Raw genomic sequence first — 15,386 nt, 5'->3', positions numbered from 1 at the left:
GTATTAGTCAGCAGCTTCAGCAGCATGGCTAACGTGGTTCAGCTACGGCTGCAGGACCTGCTTCCCCTACGAATGCAGGAGACGTTTTTGTGTAGAAACTACTGGCTTCCAGGTCACTGGCCTTACCCCACTGCAGTCGAGTTGGATGCTAGAGGAAGGTTCAAACATGCTCCTCAGGTATCTCCACACCACGTGAGATGTCTCCAGAACTACATGACCTCGGAGAGGGACACACAGCATGCACATCCCAGCTCCCGAGCACCCAAAACTCCTGCACGTCCACAGGGAAGAGTACATGTGTACACCCACAAAACATGCCCAGGGCAGGATTAGGAACATGGATATAAAATCCTTTCCACTAATATTGATGTGTCTAATGAATTAATTAACATATCAAAGGGCAACACCTCAAAACGTTGATCCTGATTCTCAAAAAATCTGTGTGTGCTTGAATTCACACAACCAGAAAAGTTCCATTAATATAAATGGAAGCTCCACACAGCAATGTACCCACAGAATAATTTTACAGGATCAGGGCCTTAGTTAATTACAGTAACTCCTCAACCTGCCGTTTTCCAGCAGTCATTTATAAAACTTTTGGCTGCAATCTGTTCAAATTAGGGTTTTTTTCCCCCTCTCCCTGCACCAAGAAAAAGTGATGACTGGGGCAAAAATGATCAGTGCTCTTCCACAGACACACAGAAATACTGCTACCAAAAAGTGAAATCCAAGTGTGGAGAAAATAAAGAGCTATAATAAATGTAGCGACTGCAGGAACCAAAGTAAAATAGCTTTTACTGCTGTGTATTTAGGGCAAAGCCCAAAAGCTGTCATTTACGTTAGACTACTTTATACGTTTAAAGGGCAAGAATAAACAGAGAAAAAGGTCCCTATGGAAGAGACTCGTGCTGTTTAAAAAGTCATTCTTAAAGCACAGGTACAAAATAGGAGATTGTTGCCAGTTATAAATAACGGTAAGTGAAAAGGAAGAAATCTTAATGACACAAATTACCAACCTACTCTGACTAAAGCCCGGTATTCACTTTGCATTTCAGCATTCAAGTGCCTGTCAGGATACTTCTAAAAAGCAAATATTAAGCCTGCATGTCCAAGTATTTGTGAATTTATTAAGTGCCTGCTCAGGAATTACGCTTGTGCCAAAGTGCAGATTAACCCAGGTGTCTGCTTGAGGTTCTCTGGCAGAGAAATCTTTTTTATTGCTCTCTCTTTATTGCACATCCGTGACTGGTGAAGACAATTAATATATATGATAAAGGATTCCCTACAGTACTTAGAAATAAAAAGGGTCACAGTCTGACTTGTGGGTGAATGACTCTGGCTCCGTGCTCCTTTCATGGCCACAGAGTGAGGGTCCAGTCCCCACAGCAGGGCTCTCCTGCAGACCAAGTACATCAGCCACATCAGCACCCTTCCTTCCACACAGTATGCCAGCCAGCCTTCATGGTGCTCTGAAACGGCTGTTGCCTCGAAGGAACGCTTACTTCCAGAGTCAGTTACCTTCATTTATTAATTCCATTCTCTTCTGAGGCTTCCTGTAATTTCTAGCTGCTGGGGTTGCTTTTGTGATGAAAAAAGTCCAAGGGTGAAATGTAACACAAATAAGTGCTATTACACAAGTTCTGCATTGAACTGTCAGACGCTTTCTTAGTATTGCCAAGATGTTCAAGGTGCAAAGAAATGACCCTGAGTGGAAAGGATCATTAGATTACTAACATAAGATGCTACCTATTTGCTTTCCAAAACTGTGCTGATAGACCTTGTGGGAGGTACTCTAAAACAACCAAATGCCTCTGTCCAGCAGTGAAAGGTCCATCTGAAAGGTTTAAACAGAGTTGAAGAACTATTCCCATGGTCTTTTCTACATCCTGCAGTCTAATAAAAACAATTAGGAACTTCAGACAAGGAAAAGAGAGTCTGCAAGGAATGACAAGGAAAGCTTCAACTCCCAACTCACTTGCCAGCGAGACACTTGACTGGGGTCTGTCTATGTCTATGTATCAGCAGGTGAGAGCCACCAAGAAGCCTGTACAGCGAACTACTGTTGGGAAACACTAGAAAATAACATTTCTAGTGGGAACTCTCAGGTAACCTCAACAGGTGACATCACCTACCCTGGGTTGTCTGAAACAGCAAAGATCACCGCTGCAAGCACAGAGAAAACAGTAACCTAACCGCAGACCTGCACTGTGACTCAATACCTTTGTTACAGAATAGGCTAAGAAAGCCACTAAAAGAACTAATGAATATAAATAACCAGTAAATAACAGCAGCTTTTTGAAACTAAAAGATCTTATGGTAGCTGTTTCATTACTTACAAAGCAAGTTAGTCTAAAACCAGCTGTTTTGTCATCTAATGCAAAGACAAAAATCATTGTTCTGAGAACAGCCAGTTTTACTGAGCTACATTTCTGCAACCGTTTTGCTTCAATCGTCCTCCATTTGAATATCAGATGATCTAACAAACTCAATTTCACTTGCCAGATTTCTGTTTGTGTGTAAAAAGTAAAACAGCCAGGCATTACAGCATCAACAGCGTATGTGGCTGTTGGAAAACTTCCTTTAGTGGAAGTTTATCACACATACTGATTTTAATGTAGAAAAACAGCACGTACAGGAGAGGACAACATGGTTAAGAAACTTGCTCAGCCTCCCATCATTAGTAACAATCTCAGATCATTAAACGACCTAAGTTAAGATGGCTTAACTTCATTTAGCCTTGCAGAGAAAACCAGACTCCATCACATAGAATCACAGAATAGTTAGGGTTGGCAAGGACATTAAGATCATCCAGTTCCAACCCCCTGCCATGGGCAGGGACACCTCACACTAAACCATCTCACCCAAGGCCTCGTCCAACCTGACCTTGAACACTGCCAGGGATGGAGCATTCACAGCTTCCCTGGGCAACCCATTCCAGTGCCTCACCACCCTCACAGGAAAGAATTTCCTCCTTATATCCAATCTAAACTTCCCCTGTTTAAGTTTGAACCCGTTACCCCTTGTCCTGTCACTACAGTCCCTAATGAAGAGTCCCTCCCCAGCATCCCTATAGGCCCCTTCAGATACTGGAAGGCTGCTCTGAGGTTTTTACACTGTCCATGTGAAAGCCATGTGAGTCATTTTCAGTTTTAAGTACTGCAGCAGGGAAAATGAGGTTACAAACAGTCATTAAACAAAAGTTTGTGTCTAGATAGTCGGGGTGACACTCATTTGTAGAGCTAAGTCTGACTGTCGGCTTTCAAACACTGCTTAACTATGACCTATTTGTTAAGGATCGCAGAAGCATATATAACATACAAATTTCAACTGAAAAACCTGGACAACGCAATAACAGATTCCAGGCAGGTATTTCTGATTTTATACATTTTTCACAAGCTGGTTGTGAAAAACGGTTGGTGGCATTTCAACGGTAAGATGTCAGATAAGACAAAAGAATCACAATGCCATTCCTCCTCATGAAGAGTCCCTGTCTTCTCCTCAACACCATCCTAGCATTTCTATCCTGTTTCATTGTGCAGCAAATTCATCAGGAGGGGTAGAGCATGGGTAAGATACGAGCAAAGTCTTAGAGGAAGGTTTAGTGTGACAAAAGCATGACAAGCTGAAGAACATGATTCAAGAATGGTACTGAAATAAAACCTAGTAACATAGCAGCAAGCGTATTGTTTGTCATTGGTCTTCAGTGCACTGGAATAAAATCCCACTTTACTGAGCAAATGCTTTGTGTAATTTTCTCAGTATATTTCTTCTGGTTGTCAGTTCTGTTGTTCTCTTTGTAGGAATTCCAAAAGATGCTCTGCATAATTGAGTGTATGTTATCCCCCACAATGCATTCACAGCATTTTCACAGCAAAGGATATTACTCTCTCAGTATGCCAGCACAAACATAGATTCAAATGCCTGTGTACAACATGATGTACAGCCTGGTATTTTAGGAATAAGAGTTTTCAGGAGAAGGATAACAGCTAATAAAGCTGATGAAGCTGGGGACAAAAAATGGGGCTCAAAAGTTCTTCTGCAGACACCTGGAAAACTGAATGAGGTTTCTGGGATGCATTCCCTATTTTACTGGGAATAAAAAGTATTAGGTTTTAAGAAGGTAAAATGTATTTCATTTGAGCTTGTTCATGCTAGCGACTTCATACTGTTGTTTACAGAGCTGGGCAAAACGGAATAGCTTAGCGACAACTCCTAACGATCTGGTGTTAGAGGATGGGAAAACGTGGTTGTTTCCTTCCCCAAGAATTGTTGTGTGGTGTGAAGCTGGCCAGTCCCACAAACTCCACAGAACTTACATGTAGGCATAGGAAACAACAGGATTGCTTACCCACGGACTGAGCTGAACCTGTGGAAACTCTTACAGTGCCTAAACCCCAGAACTGCAGGTGTCCTAAGCTCTGGGAGAGCAGTGATGCACGTGTTGAGTGTCAGCTCTGGGGTGGATCCAACCAACTGAGTAGCTGCAGAGGCAGGAAGCTGAACACTAGGCTTCAGCTGCAATGCCTTTGCCTGTATTTAAAGCCCATGCTGGGGCCATGGCTGAGCTGTATCTGACAGCAGAGTATCACACAGGCATCACGACTCCTTCCTCGGAGCACTGGGAGTTATAATCCCATCAAACTAAACTCACTTCACTTTGAATTTGATTTTGCTTCTGCTTTCATCGTCCTAAACCAAATGGGAACGGCAGCCTGACAGGCCTTGTGAACACACACAGCAAGCCACAGCTACAAATCTCCTTTTGAAGTTTTCAGTCTGCACATTACAGCAGGAAGCAACGCTCCTCATCTTGTGCCTCATCCTTTGAGCAGCCCCATCCACATCCATAGGTGCTCTGAAAAGCACGCTGACACAAGGTTTTCAGTAAGAGGGCCTTGCTATGCTGAACTCTGTGGCCATAGAGAATGAGAGGCAGTGGTAAGGAGCAAGCAGAGGGCTTGCAGAGCAGATCAGGTCTGGACAGCTGTGGTTTTGCTATCTGTCAGCACTTACCAACTCCTTCCTTAAAACACCATCCATGCTGCTGGGAGTTACAGCTGGCCCAGACCCGGGAGGAGGAGGAGCAAAAGCAAAGTGCTAGGTAGTACTGCACGCTCCATTTTAGGGTGTTTTGAAAACTCACACAATGCACGCACGCTCTTCTGTTTATGTGAGGTCTTAAAAACAGTCAGCAGCTTGAGCTAATCCAACTCCCACCATCCAAGGTTTAAGGAAACTATACAGTCATGTTATTCTACTAATAAAGTTTAATAAGGCATCTAAAGATTAAGGATGCGAGGGGGGTAAAGCAAGAGGGGTTTATGTACATTCACTCCCGTTTAACTCCTCCAGCAAAAGTGCTGATTATGTCTAATACTGTACAGCCCTCTGCTTTAGGTAACACACTAATGAACTTAAAATCCAAGTTTAACACTGCTATTGCAATGAACTCATCCCATTACATTGCAAATAGCGTAACTGCTCGTGCAATTACATGCTTGTCATCTAAGGAAATGCATCGAGTATTATGTACCACATGTCGGACTGGGTTACCCTGCTAGTTACTAGCAATGAAAATCTCATGCAATACGATAGTTGCCAAGGTAACTACTCTTCCAGGGGCAAGATGAACTCCGACAATGGTTTGTGTGCACTCTCATCTAACAGAACAGCTGCCCTAGGTAGTTCAGGCACCCCATAAGACTGAGTGGATCTCAGTGCTTTTGTATCCTCAGCTAAAGCACACCTGTCTGCGAGCTGCTCAGGGAAAGGGCAGCTCTTACAGATCTGGGAATTCTGGAGTATCAGCGCTGTGTCAGCTCGGCTCTAACACAGCTCCCTCTGCCCACGTGAACATCCTGTTCCAGCCTACAGAGCGGAAGCAAGGATTACCTTGGAGGTGCCAATATTATTGTCTCTGACAGTGAGCAGTTGCAGGGTAATGTAAGTTCTTGACAGGCTAATTTTTGAGTAACAATGCACCTGGAACTGCTAAAATCACACGAATTTATGTTACCCACTGTATTTTCTGAAAGCAATACAGAAGATAGTCAAACATTATCTAGGAATCTGAGGAGCAGAGCCCTTCACGCACTGACAGTAACAGTCTTCCACAGGCAATAGGCAAAAGCAGTTGTTACAAGGGATCTAACACAGTTTGACAACCTCAGAGAATCATACAGGACTTCTATCCTGGACTTGTTTCTGTGAACAGCCCTGCATGCTCAGTGCCTCAGTTCTTCTGATGGAAACAGAGGCATTAAATTGGAAACAAAACCATTAACTTATGTCAAAAGGCATCTCGGCCACACAAAGGGATTGAGCAGGAGTTTGTTGGTGCAGATGTTATCTTCGAAATAGGAGCATCAGGAAAGGCTGCCAAAGTGCATAATCCATCAACTATATTTAAATCAAAATCTTCAAATTGTTATTTGTCCATAGGTGCCAAGAAATCAAATACAGACCTTGAGCACGTAAATGCTTCCACAACAGCCACAAGGGTTTATCCAGTGAAATTAAGCCTTACTGAGGCTCTAAATTGCATAACATAACCTGCTTGCAAGAGAGAGGATGTGCCTGCTGGCATAAAAATTCTGGTTTTGCAAATTATTATATCACCTTCACAGAATCTGCTTGAAAAAAACTGGCTTTGATCAATTGGTTTCTTTCTGTGAACCAGTAATAATTTGGTTTAAGAGAGATAAAAGATGCAACTAACACAGGAGAGAAAGATGGATATGTGATGTACAGAGCCAGAAGGAAAATCTACCCAAGGACTGAGAATTCATACAGAGCATAAGTGTCCTCGCTTGTTTCCACAACGACCACACTGTTGGGTGATTCTTATCTACTCTCCTTCCCACACAGGAATCAACCAGCCAGCACAAGTTTTCCACCAAAACGATCTTTAACGCATAAATCACCTTTCAGTCTAAGGCCATTATCACAATGCCTCTTGTGGACTAGAACGACTGCATCCTCATAGAGCAAGGGGAATAGAAGGATCAGTCCAAAAGGCAAAATTCAAAGCAATCAAATGATGTCAAGGAAAAAATTAAACACAAGTCCTAGTGTCGCAGCAGGAAGTTGGAAGAAGCTTAAATCCAGTATACACAATACACCTCTAAAGAATCAGAAGTCATCGTGGAGGTTACTAAATGCTTCCTTGACATCTGTTAAGTTAATAAATGGTTTTAGCTAAGCAATCTACTCCATGGTTTTAGAAGTGAAAATGTGGGTTGAAACGGCTTCACCACAACCTTCTTCACACTGGGGAAGAGGAAGAAGAGACCCCATGACTGAAAATCTCTTGCTGTTAATCTTCAGCACTGGCAATAGCTTTACCAAGGAGTAACATCAAGTCTGTTGTTCGTGCTTTGCACAGACTGGCTAACTTGCCACCCGTTTTCCTCACCTTCCCCTTCTCCACCTTTGCAAGGAAACATATCCACTAATCCAGCCTCCATCTAATGCCCTTGTGGCACAATAAACCTAAGAAATTGCTACATCTAATAAAAGCCCTAAAGCTGAATTAATAGCAGGAGCCAGACCTTCATTCTTTATGGCAGGAGGAGTCACACAACTGTAATCCTGAGGAAAATCATATTGTTTAAAACGTATCGATTACTAAACCATTCAAGAATAAAAGCAATCTCAGCTGACAAGGTAATGCCAACTCCAGTGTCAGCCTTGAATAGCAAAAATGCTTCTAGAGTTTTGTTCAGAGAATAACCCCGCCTGCCTACGAAGAGCAAGTTAATGCCACAGGATGATAATATATCCAAACTAAAAGTGCCTGTGTGTAATGAACATTAAAAGGGTATGCATTGATCCATATATTAAACAAATAACAATAGACCAATTTTTCTCTCCCTGGGGTGCAAAGAACACGGTTATGAATCATACCACGAACACTTGAAGATCACACTTGAATAACCTAATTGTGTACAGCAATAATAGGATGAAAAGAAACTTAATCAAACTCTGAACTGTCGTTAGGTTTCATCCTCTTAAATACAGCTCTGTGACATGACTCTAATAAAGTATTTGGATGGGAAAAACTGATGGTTTACCTTATTAATATTCTGAACGTCCTCAGCCTGTTTTCTTCATGCTTCATCTCTTCATTTGAATAGAAATAAATACAATTACAGAGAAAATCATGTAAGTTGAATGCAAGTTTCGATTCTTTTTTTTTGTTACAAACCACATAAACATATATTTTTTATAAATCCACTGCCTCATAGAGGGGCTGGAGTTTTGCTACATGCAAAACCTGTCAGCCGATCTTTAAATATTTATCTTTGAATCCCCAGGTTGCTTGTACTGGGGAATGTTTTCATAAATACATCAATAACTGTCTTGTACAGCTCATTAAGGAAGCTTTTTATCCTTTAGTGTAATAGTTCAGTTTACAGTTGCATGTGAATCATTTTTATGGACCTCCATTAAGCATGCCCTTCAAGCTGCGATTATTTGTCAAATTCGGTACATACAGAAGCAATCACTGGAGAAACCATGAAAGCCGAGAGGATGCATAAACATTTAGAACCAGATCTTGGCCCATCTCCAGCAGCATATTGTCTCCTCTAACCCTGACTCCACAGCATCTGAGATATTCGACCTACACAAGACTGGCAGATTGTGCAATGGGCAGGGTGGGCATACATTAATTACATTAACCAAAACCAGACACCCTGAATCTCCTCCTCAAACCTCTCATCAGTCTTTCTCTGAGGTCCCAGGACATCAGTCCCTCACCTGTAGCTTTACCACTTCCCTTAGACCTTATATGTGGAAGGGAGGACCTCTGCCACAGTGGGGAGATGCAGCCGCTTGTTTCCTTGCCCAACCCAAAGCAACAAACACCAGCAAGCTTCTGCTATAGAGAAAAATTACTTGTAGGGAAGTTGCCCTTCAACCTAATATGCCAAATTTTTTACTTCCTAGAACTTAGCAAAATATAGACTTACCTAAGTTTATAGATATCAGGTTTGGGAGAGTTGTTTTGATTTGATTTGGTTTTAATGCCATAAGTATGCATATGTGCTGAAAACAATGGAGTGCTTCCTTCAAGAATTAGCTTCCTGAAAACCTTCACTAGCATCCTATTGTTTTGCCCCCTATCTAGTTCTGCAATTGAGTTTCTGACAGATATTTTCACCTGCCAGGTCAATGTGAATTTGGTCACACAGGTTCTTATGCTGAGCTGACAGGGATGTGCAACAGGTTTAAAACTCCAACCCACTGCATTAACAGCTGTGATTGTCTAAACAAGCACTCTATAAGGGAAACATAAACCAAACAGTATCTCCCCCAAGACTACACTTGATTGATCCTTCTAGTCAAGAAGGATGGCAGTAATGTCTAGGACAAGGTAAGGAGAGGAAAATGAAGAAAGGATTGCAGTAGACTTCCTTCCAAGTGAATGGTGCTCTTGCTGCCAAGGACTGGCAACAAGAAGTGGCTTACTGACATCCACAGAGAGCTAAGCTATAAGAACAGATTAGATTAACATGAATAATTGCTGATTTGTGTATTCTAACCCACTGCTGTTGAAATCTATTAAATATTCCACTGCCAAATCTCACCTTCTGCAAGGTCTGTGGGTCACACAAAGTCATCATACGTTATCTACTGCTGTTCAACTATATGCATTCCTGAATGGCAGCCTCATGAAACAAAATGCTTCTGTAACAACGCAGAACACATTTTAGCATGTACAGATGTGGCTGCAGTAGCTTCTGCCACTGTTAAGCATCACATACTGCATTCCTTCTAGTATCAAATCAACTTGTGACTAACGTTATAAATACCAATAAATATTCATAATGATTTTCTACATACTGCAAAATACCACTGCAGTTGGATTGCACAGCATGCTTACGTTATTAAGCTAGATACAGGACACTGATCGGTTAGATACAAGGTAAAATACTACTGACATTTTTGGCAGTACTGGGGAGTGACAGGAGGACCTTTGTTCAGGTATCAGGCTGAAGAGAAGGGGTGACGGATGCAGTGGCTGGTGACAGCTGCACCGTACACACACCGCTGTGTACTTCCTTCGTTCTGATGTTACTGATGCATTAGTAAAACTGGAGAACAAAGGAAAAAGCTCATTGAAAAGTGAAAGAAAACTGCACCTTCTCATCTACCAAGGAGGTTTTCTTGCTTGATCCAGTCACTTTATGCAATGTCTAAGAATAGTTAACTCCAATTTTTTATTATTATTAATTCTCTAAGTAGGTCGTGTCTGAAAGACTACTAACATGTTTTTAAACACTCTGACATCCAATACTGCCATATGTTGTATTATTCAATATAAATTTGCTGTCACACTTAGCAGGTGGAGAAAGGGACTTCATATTGTAACACATCTCCAACTCACCCTATCTATACCAGTAGCAGGTTTTTTCTTGAATACTGTAGTGATTTGTCTAATTACCATGTGCTTTTAGGTACCACAGAAAAGCGATGCCCACTACTAACAGCTGCTGTCAATTAAAGACTATTCCATAGCATCAACAGGAGCTTTTAATCCCAGGAGACATTAAAAGCTCTTACCTGGGTTCCAAAATCCGAGGAGCATTGCAATGTGACTTTTATGGACACAATCCAGCACCCTTAACTCCGCAGCCTTGTACCATGGGAGACAGGGATCTCTCTTTAATTCAGAGCAACGACCCAGCATAGCAATATGCGTATCCAGAGATCCTGATGAAAGCAGCAAGCAGTCTGGTGATCATGTTGATTCTGAAGCAGCTGCTAACAGCACATTGGCAAAGTCCACAGAGCCACTCAGCAGGGCTGGAAAAACCAGTCAAACTCAGTATCCCTGGAACGCATTAGGACCGAGACCTAGGAGCAATGTTTAACAAAGTTAAAAACTTAGCAAAGCTAGAAATACAGGCACGTGCACTTGTCTAAGGAAATGGCTTATGCCTCTTGCTCAAATGCTTCTGAAGGATCTTGGAGAATGGCAGCCGCAGCCCCAAGGCTGTGAATGTCTTCAGTGTTTCCAGAGAGACGAGTGTGTTTGTTCTGTATGTTCACATACTGCACAGAAGCCCAATGACCTATACATATTACCTAAAGTTCATTTAACCCAGCAGTTATTGCATGTCAGCCAAATGGATATGAATTCTTCTAGAACAGTTAAAAGGAGAAAACCCAGCATCTTTGGTTTGCGTACTATGCAGGATGCGTTTCAGAGACTTTATATACCAGCGTTGCTATGAAATAAGTTGCCTGCACAGGCAAGTAAGCAGAATCGATGCACTTGTATGCAGCCCCTATGTTATTTTCTACAGCTACCAAAAATGAAATGTCATATACAGAGTCTTGTTCCCTAGCCCTTAATTCATCACTTCCATGGCCACAATTCCTGGTGTAGTGTGGGACACTATGTAGGCTATCACACACTCCCTTAAAAATCAGCAGAGGGTGGTTCTGTTTTCTTTCACTAAAATTATGAATGTTAAATGATCCTTTTTATATCTTTCTCTTCAGCAGCTGCACTGCATCTGAGACACCTTTTATTCCTCACACTGTGTGAAATGATTAAAGCCCTTGCTATGCTATAAAGAATCGTAGTGAAAACTACAGTGGTACAAACACTCACTAGCTCCTTGCAGCAGTGAAACTGAAACATACAGTTCCACTGCACAGAAACCACTTGACTAATATGGTCCAGCTGGCATTACAGGTCACACCAGTAAAGATTATTTATCATTAGGATCTGCAAGTTCAACGTGAAACCATTATCACAAGTTTTCATCTTTCTCTGAAGACTGAACAACTGGCAAAAGGCCGCAAACACTGAAAGTTAAACTGATGCTTTAAAGCAGAGCTATACAGTACAACATGGGAACAAATTCAACGCCATAGATATAATCAGACAAACAGCTCTGGTTTATGTTAATTTGGACAGAAATCAAATAAAAGAAAATAAACCAGCTATTAGATACAGCTTCATATTTCTCCAAGATTAACTAGATTTTGGCTTCTTTTGAGAAGGTATTCTGCTGCAAACTCCAGTCTTCTTTTGTTTTGCCTGGAAAGCCTACGGCATCACCTTATGTCTGTGATTCAATCCACTTTGCAATTTCAGCAGTGAATTAGTGCTCACTTGAAATGAGACTTTTTTTAAACAGCCAAGTATCACCTGTTCTCCGGAAGCAAAGCAGCATGGTTTCAATTCAGTGTAGATTTGGCTTCTTGACAAAACCAAGTTTGTTGTTTTGAATAAACAGGCAAATAAATTAGTCATGTGCAGTGCTTTGGGCATAGAATCATAGAAGGGTTTGGGTTGAAGGGACCTTAAAGCTCATCCAGCTCCAACCCCTGCCACAGGCAGGGACACCTTCCACTAGAGCAGCTTGCTCCAAGCCCCTGTGTCCAACCTGGCCTTGAACACTGCCAGGGATGGGGCAGCCACAGCTTCTCTGGGCACCCTGTGCCAGTGCCTCAGCACCTTCACAGGGAAGAGATTCTTCCTAATAGCTAATGTAAATCTCCCTCTGTCAGTTTCAAGCCATTCCCCTCTCTATCCCCACATGGGTTTATAAAAAGCCCCTCTCCAAATTTCCTGTTAACCCCTTCAGGCACTGGGAGCTGCTCTAAGGTCTCCCCGGAGCTTTCTCTTCTCCAGGCTGAACAAGCCCAGCTCTCTAAGCCTGAAATGCTCACTCTAAAGCTGACAGCCATTACCAAGCCTTCACAGCCTTACAAATCAATAACTGTAGGGAACCCAAACGCTGTCCTGAATTTACAGTATAAATTTAAACACATACTTTACTCAAGAAATCTATTATAGTGTAGGACACAACAAATTGAAATAAAAGTAGATATAAGAAGACATATTTTGACTTGGAGTCAAACTTCTCATCTAGCTTTCCCCGTAACATGGATCAAATTAATGCTGTGTTTCTCTCAAAGCCAAGCTTTGCTCTTCACTTGAGGTATTTCAGGTTTACAGTGTTGTTGTTTACAGACGAAATTCTCTGCTTGCTTTATGGACTTGAACACAGTTACCCTAGGAATGAACTCGCAGTGTTGCAGTTTAGCATCAGACATACACCTGGTCTAGAAAACAAGCATTAATAATGACATTGAATATCAGTATTCAAATCCAGAATGGTTTTTTATGGAATATGAATTCCTGCTACCTAACCACTCTGTTCTGTTTCAGCTGAATTTGCTGTTCTTCATTTACAAAATCCAGATGATCCAAAAGCAGGTGAAGCAATCCAGACATTCACCTACTTCATAATGCTGTTAGACATAACCTAATTAACTGCTGTGTAAATATCTTATCAATCCTCCATGCCAATACAACATTGCTCTTACAAAACTATTTGCTACTGCTTTCTCTCATCAGTTTTTCATGTGTCAAACAATGGGTCTTTTGGGACCAGCTTCTTATCTAAATAATCACGTTGTTAAAGTTTTTCCCCCATTATTGGCTTAATCTTTCCTTTCCTTCCAAATTATCTATTTCTTCTCAGTGTGCTCCTTTATGTCTTCCTAACTGCAGGAGAGGATGACAGAAGGCTGTTCGGAGCTGGGCTCACACGTAAGCTATCCCTACCCATGTTGTGCCTGTTAGCAACTTCACATGTTTCCCAGTAGCCTGAAACAGTTCTGATGGGCCCTGGTTTGCTCACCTCATTCATAAAGCATTTCAAACCCTGCTATGAGAGGGTTTATTTCCTTTTGAAGGCAGCACTATCTCATGCCAACAGTAAAATCTGACTACTAGTGTCTGAATCTGAAATGAGTAAGGTAGCAAGTACTGTGTTGTAACACCCTCCTGCCCATTTTGACAAGGACTTGCATTTTAGTTTGTGTTAACAGAGCAGTGTGCATATAAATGTATTAAAGCAAAATGAAACCTTGGTAATGAAACTTCACTTCCTATTCTGTCCTTTAAATATTGCTTGCAGAGGTATGAAGAGAAATGTACCAGGTTCTGTGAAAAATACTGATAACAAGGGTCTATTGCATTGACCAGCCTTCATAGCATGGAAGATTGGAGAAAAGATGGTCTGTGTTCCCACCTCACTCCACTTCTGCTTTACTTAGAGATTCCCTTTGGAAAGGACTTTTCCTTTTCCCAGTTGGTAGCTCACAAAACACAGGCTCCTCTCTTTGCTCTGGGTGTAAGATTCATTAAGGCAGACGGTGTGTTATTAACTGCATAGTACGAAGTGTGGAGCTCTTGCAGGGATGCTGCAGGATCTAGCAAGGAAGGTAAAGTGCTCCAGAGAACCACCCTGGTCAGCAGCAGCCACTACTCCCAACAGCAGCAAAGGCGGTGCCATACTGTATTCTGTGTAACCTCATTATTTTGGGGTTGTAGTGGTCGGGAAGGAGACCACTAACCAAACCTACCATTTACTATTCATACTGTGGTAAACCAAAGCCTAAATATAGCAGTCACCATTAAACAGCTTGACACTGACTGTCTTAGTGACTTCAGTTACCATGGCATCTCTTCACATAACACTATTCTATTAGATCTACTGTGTAATGGTGAATACTGGGGGGTTTAAGCTTTTTACATGCACATTTTTATCAGGAATAAAAAAAAAGTAAAAAGCCTCAGAAAATGCATTATTTAACAAAACACATTTCCTCGATTTTCCTAGAATAAGCTTCTGAAATGTCTGCTTAAGAGTTAATCCTTTTAAATTTAAATCAGCAAAGGCAAATATTACCTTGAGACATTCCAGCCTAAATTTACCAAGTTACTGGGGGGTCTTTGGCTGTCCAGGTGAAGACACTGAAAGCGAAACTCGCCTTCAAACTGCTGAGCACACACCATCTTCAGACCACTCAAACTGCGGGGCTGCAAAGTCAAACCCACCAAACCTGCAGAGCTGCCAGTCACCTGAACTGACTGACAGCTAAAGAGGAAACAAGGATGAAATCAATTCAAACACTCTAATACCTAAAATATGCTAATCCCTAACATAATGATTAATGAATAATGAAGGCTGAGGAAAAATACATCAAAACAGAGAGCATTTAAAAGATGACTAAAGAATGAAAAGGTGTGCTGTGAGTATTTAACCGTTCTCTAAATGGGAGATGTGCAAATCCAACCAAAAAAGTGTGACTAATTCTAATTTCAGACATTCATATTTTCCATCGTTTTAAAAGCTCATCTTCACTCCCACATACAGATCTGTTACATGCTTAATAATCCTTATACTTTTAGTAATTCATAGCAACAATCTTACGGAGTTACAACCGGACCAGGAATTTCAAATTACATCCATGCCATAGGAAAACATCATAGAGCAAATGATCTCAGCCTGTGCCTGACACAGATCGTCTGACATTAGGATTCCATGAATTACAGCTTTAATTCAATTAACGTA

The sequence above is a fragment of the Pezoporus flaviventris genome, unplaced genomic scaffold, assembly GCF_033815535.1.
Source record: "Pezoporus flaviventris isolate CSIRO_AGI_PZ_B2104156 unplaced genomic scaffold, CSIRO_AGI_Pfla_v1 ptg000026l, whole genome shotgun sequence".
In the NCBI taxonomy this organism is placed as follows: domain Eukaryota; kingdom Metazoa; phylum Chordata; class Aves; order Psittaciformes; family Psittacidae; genus Pezoporus; species Pezoporus flaviventris.
The sequence above is the reverse complement of the archived record's forward strand: the minus strand, read 5'-3'. Positions refer to the sequence as shown.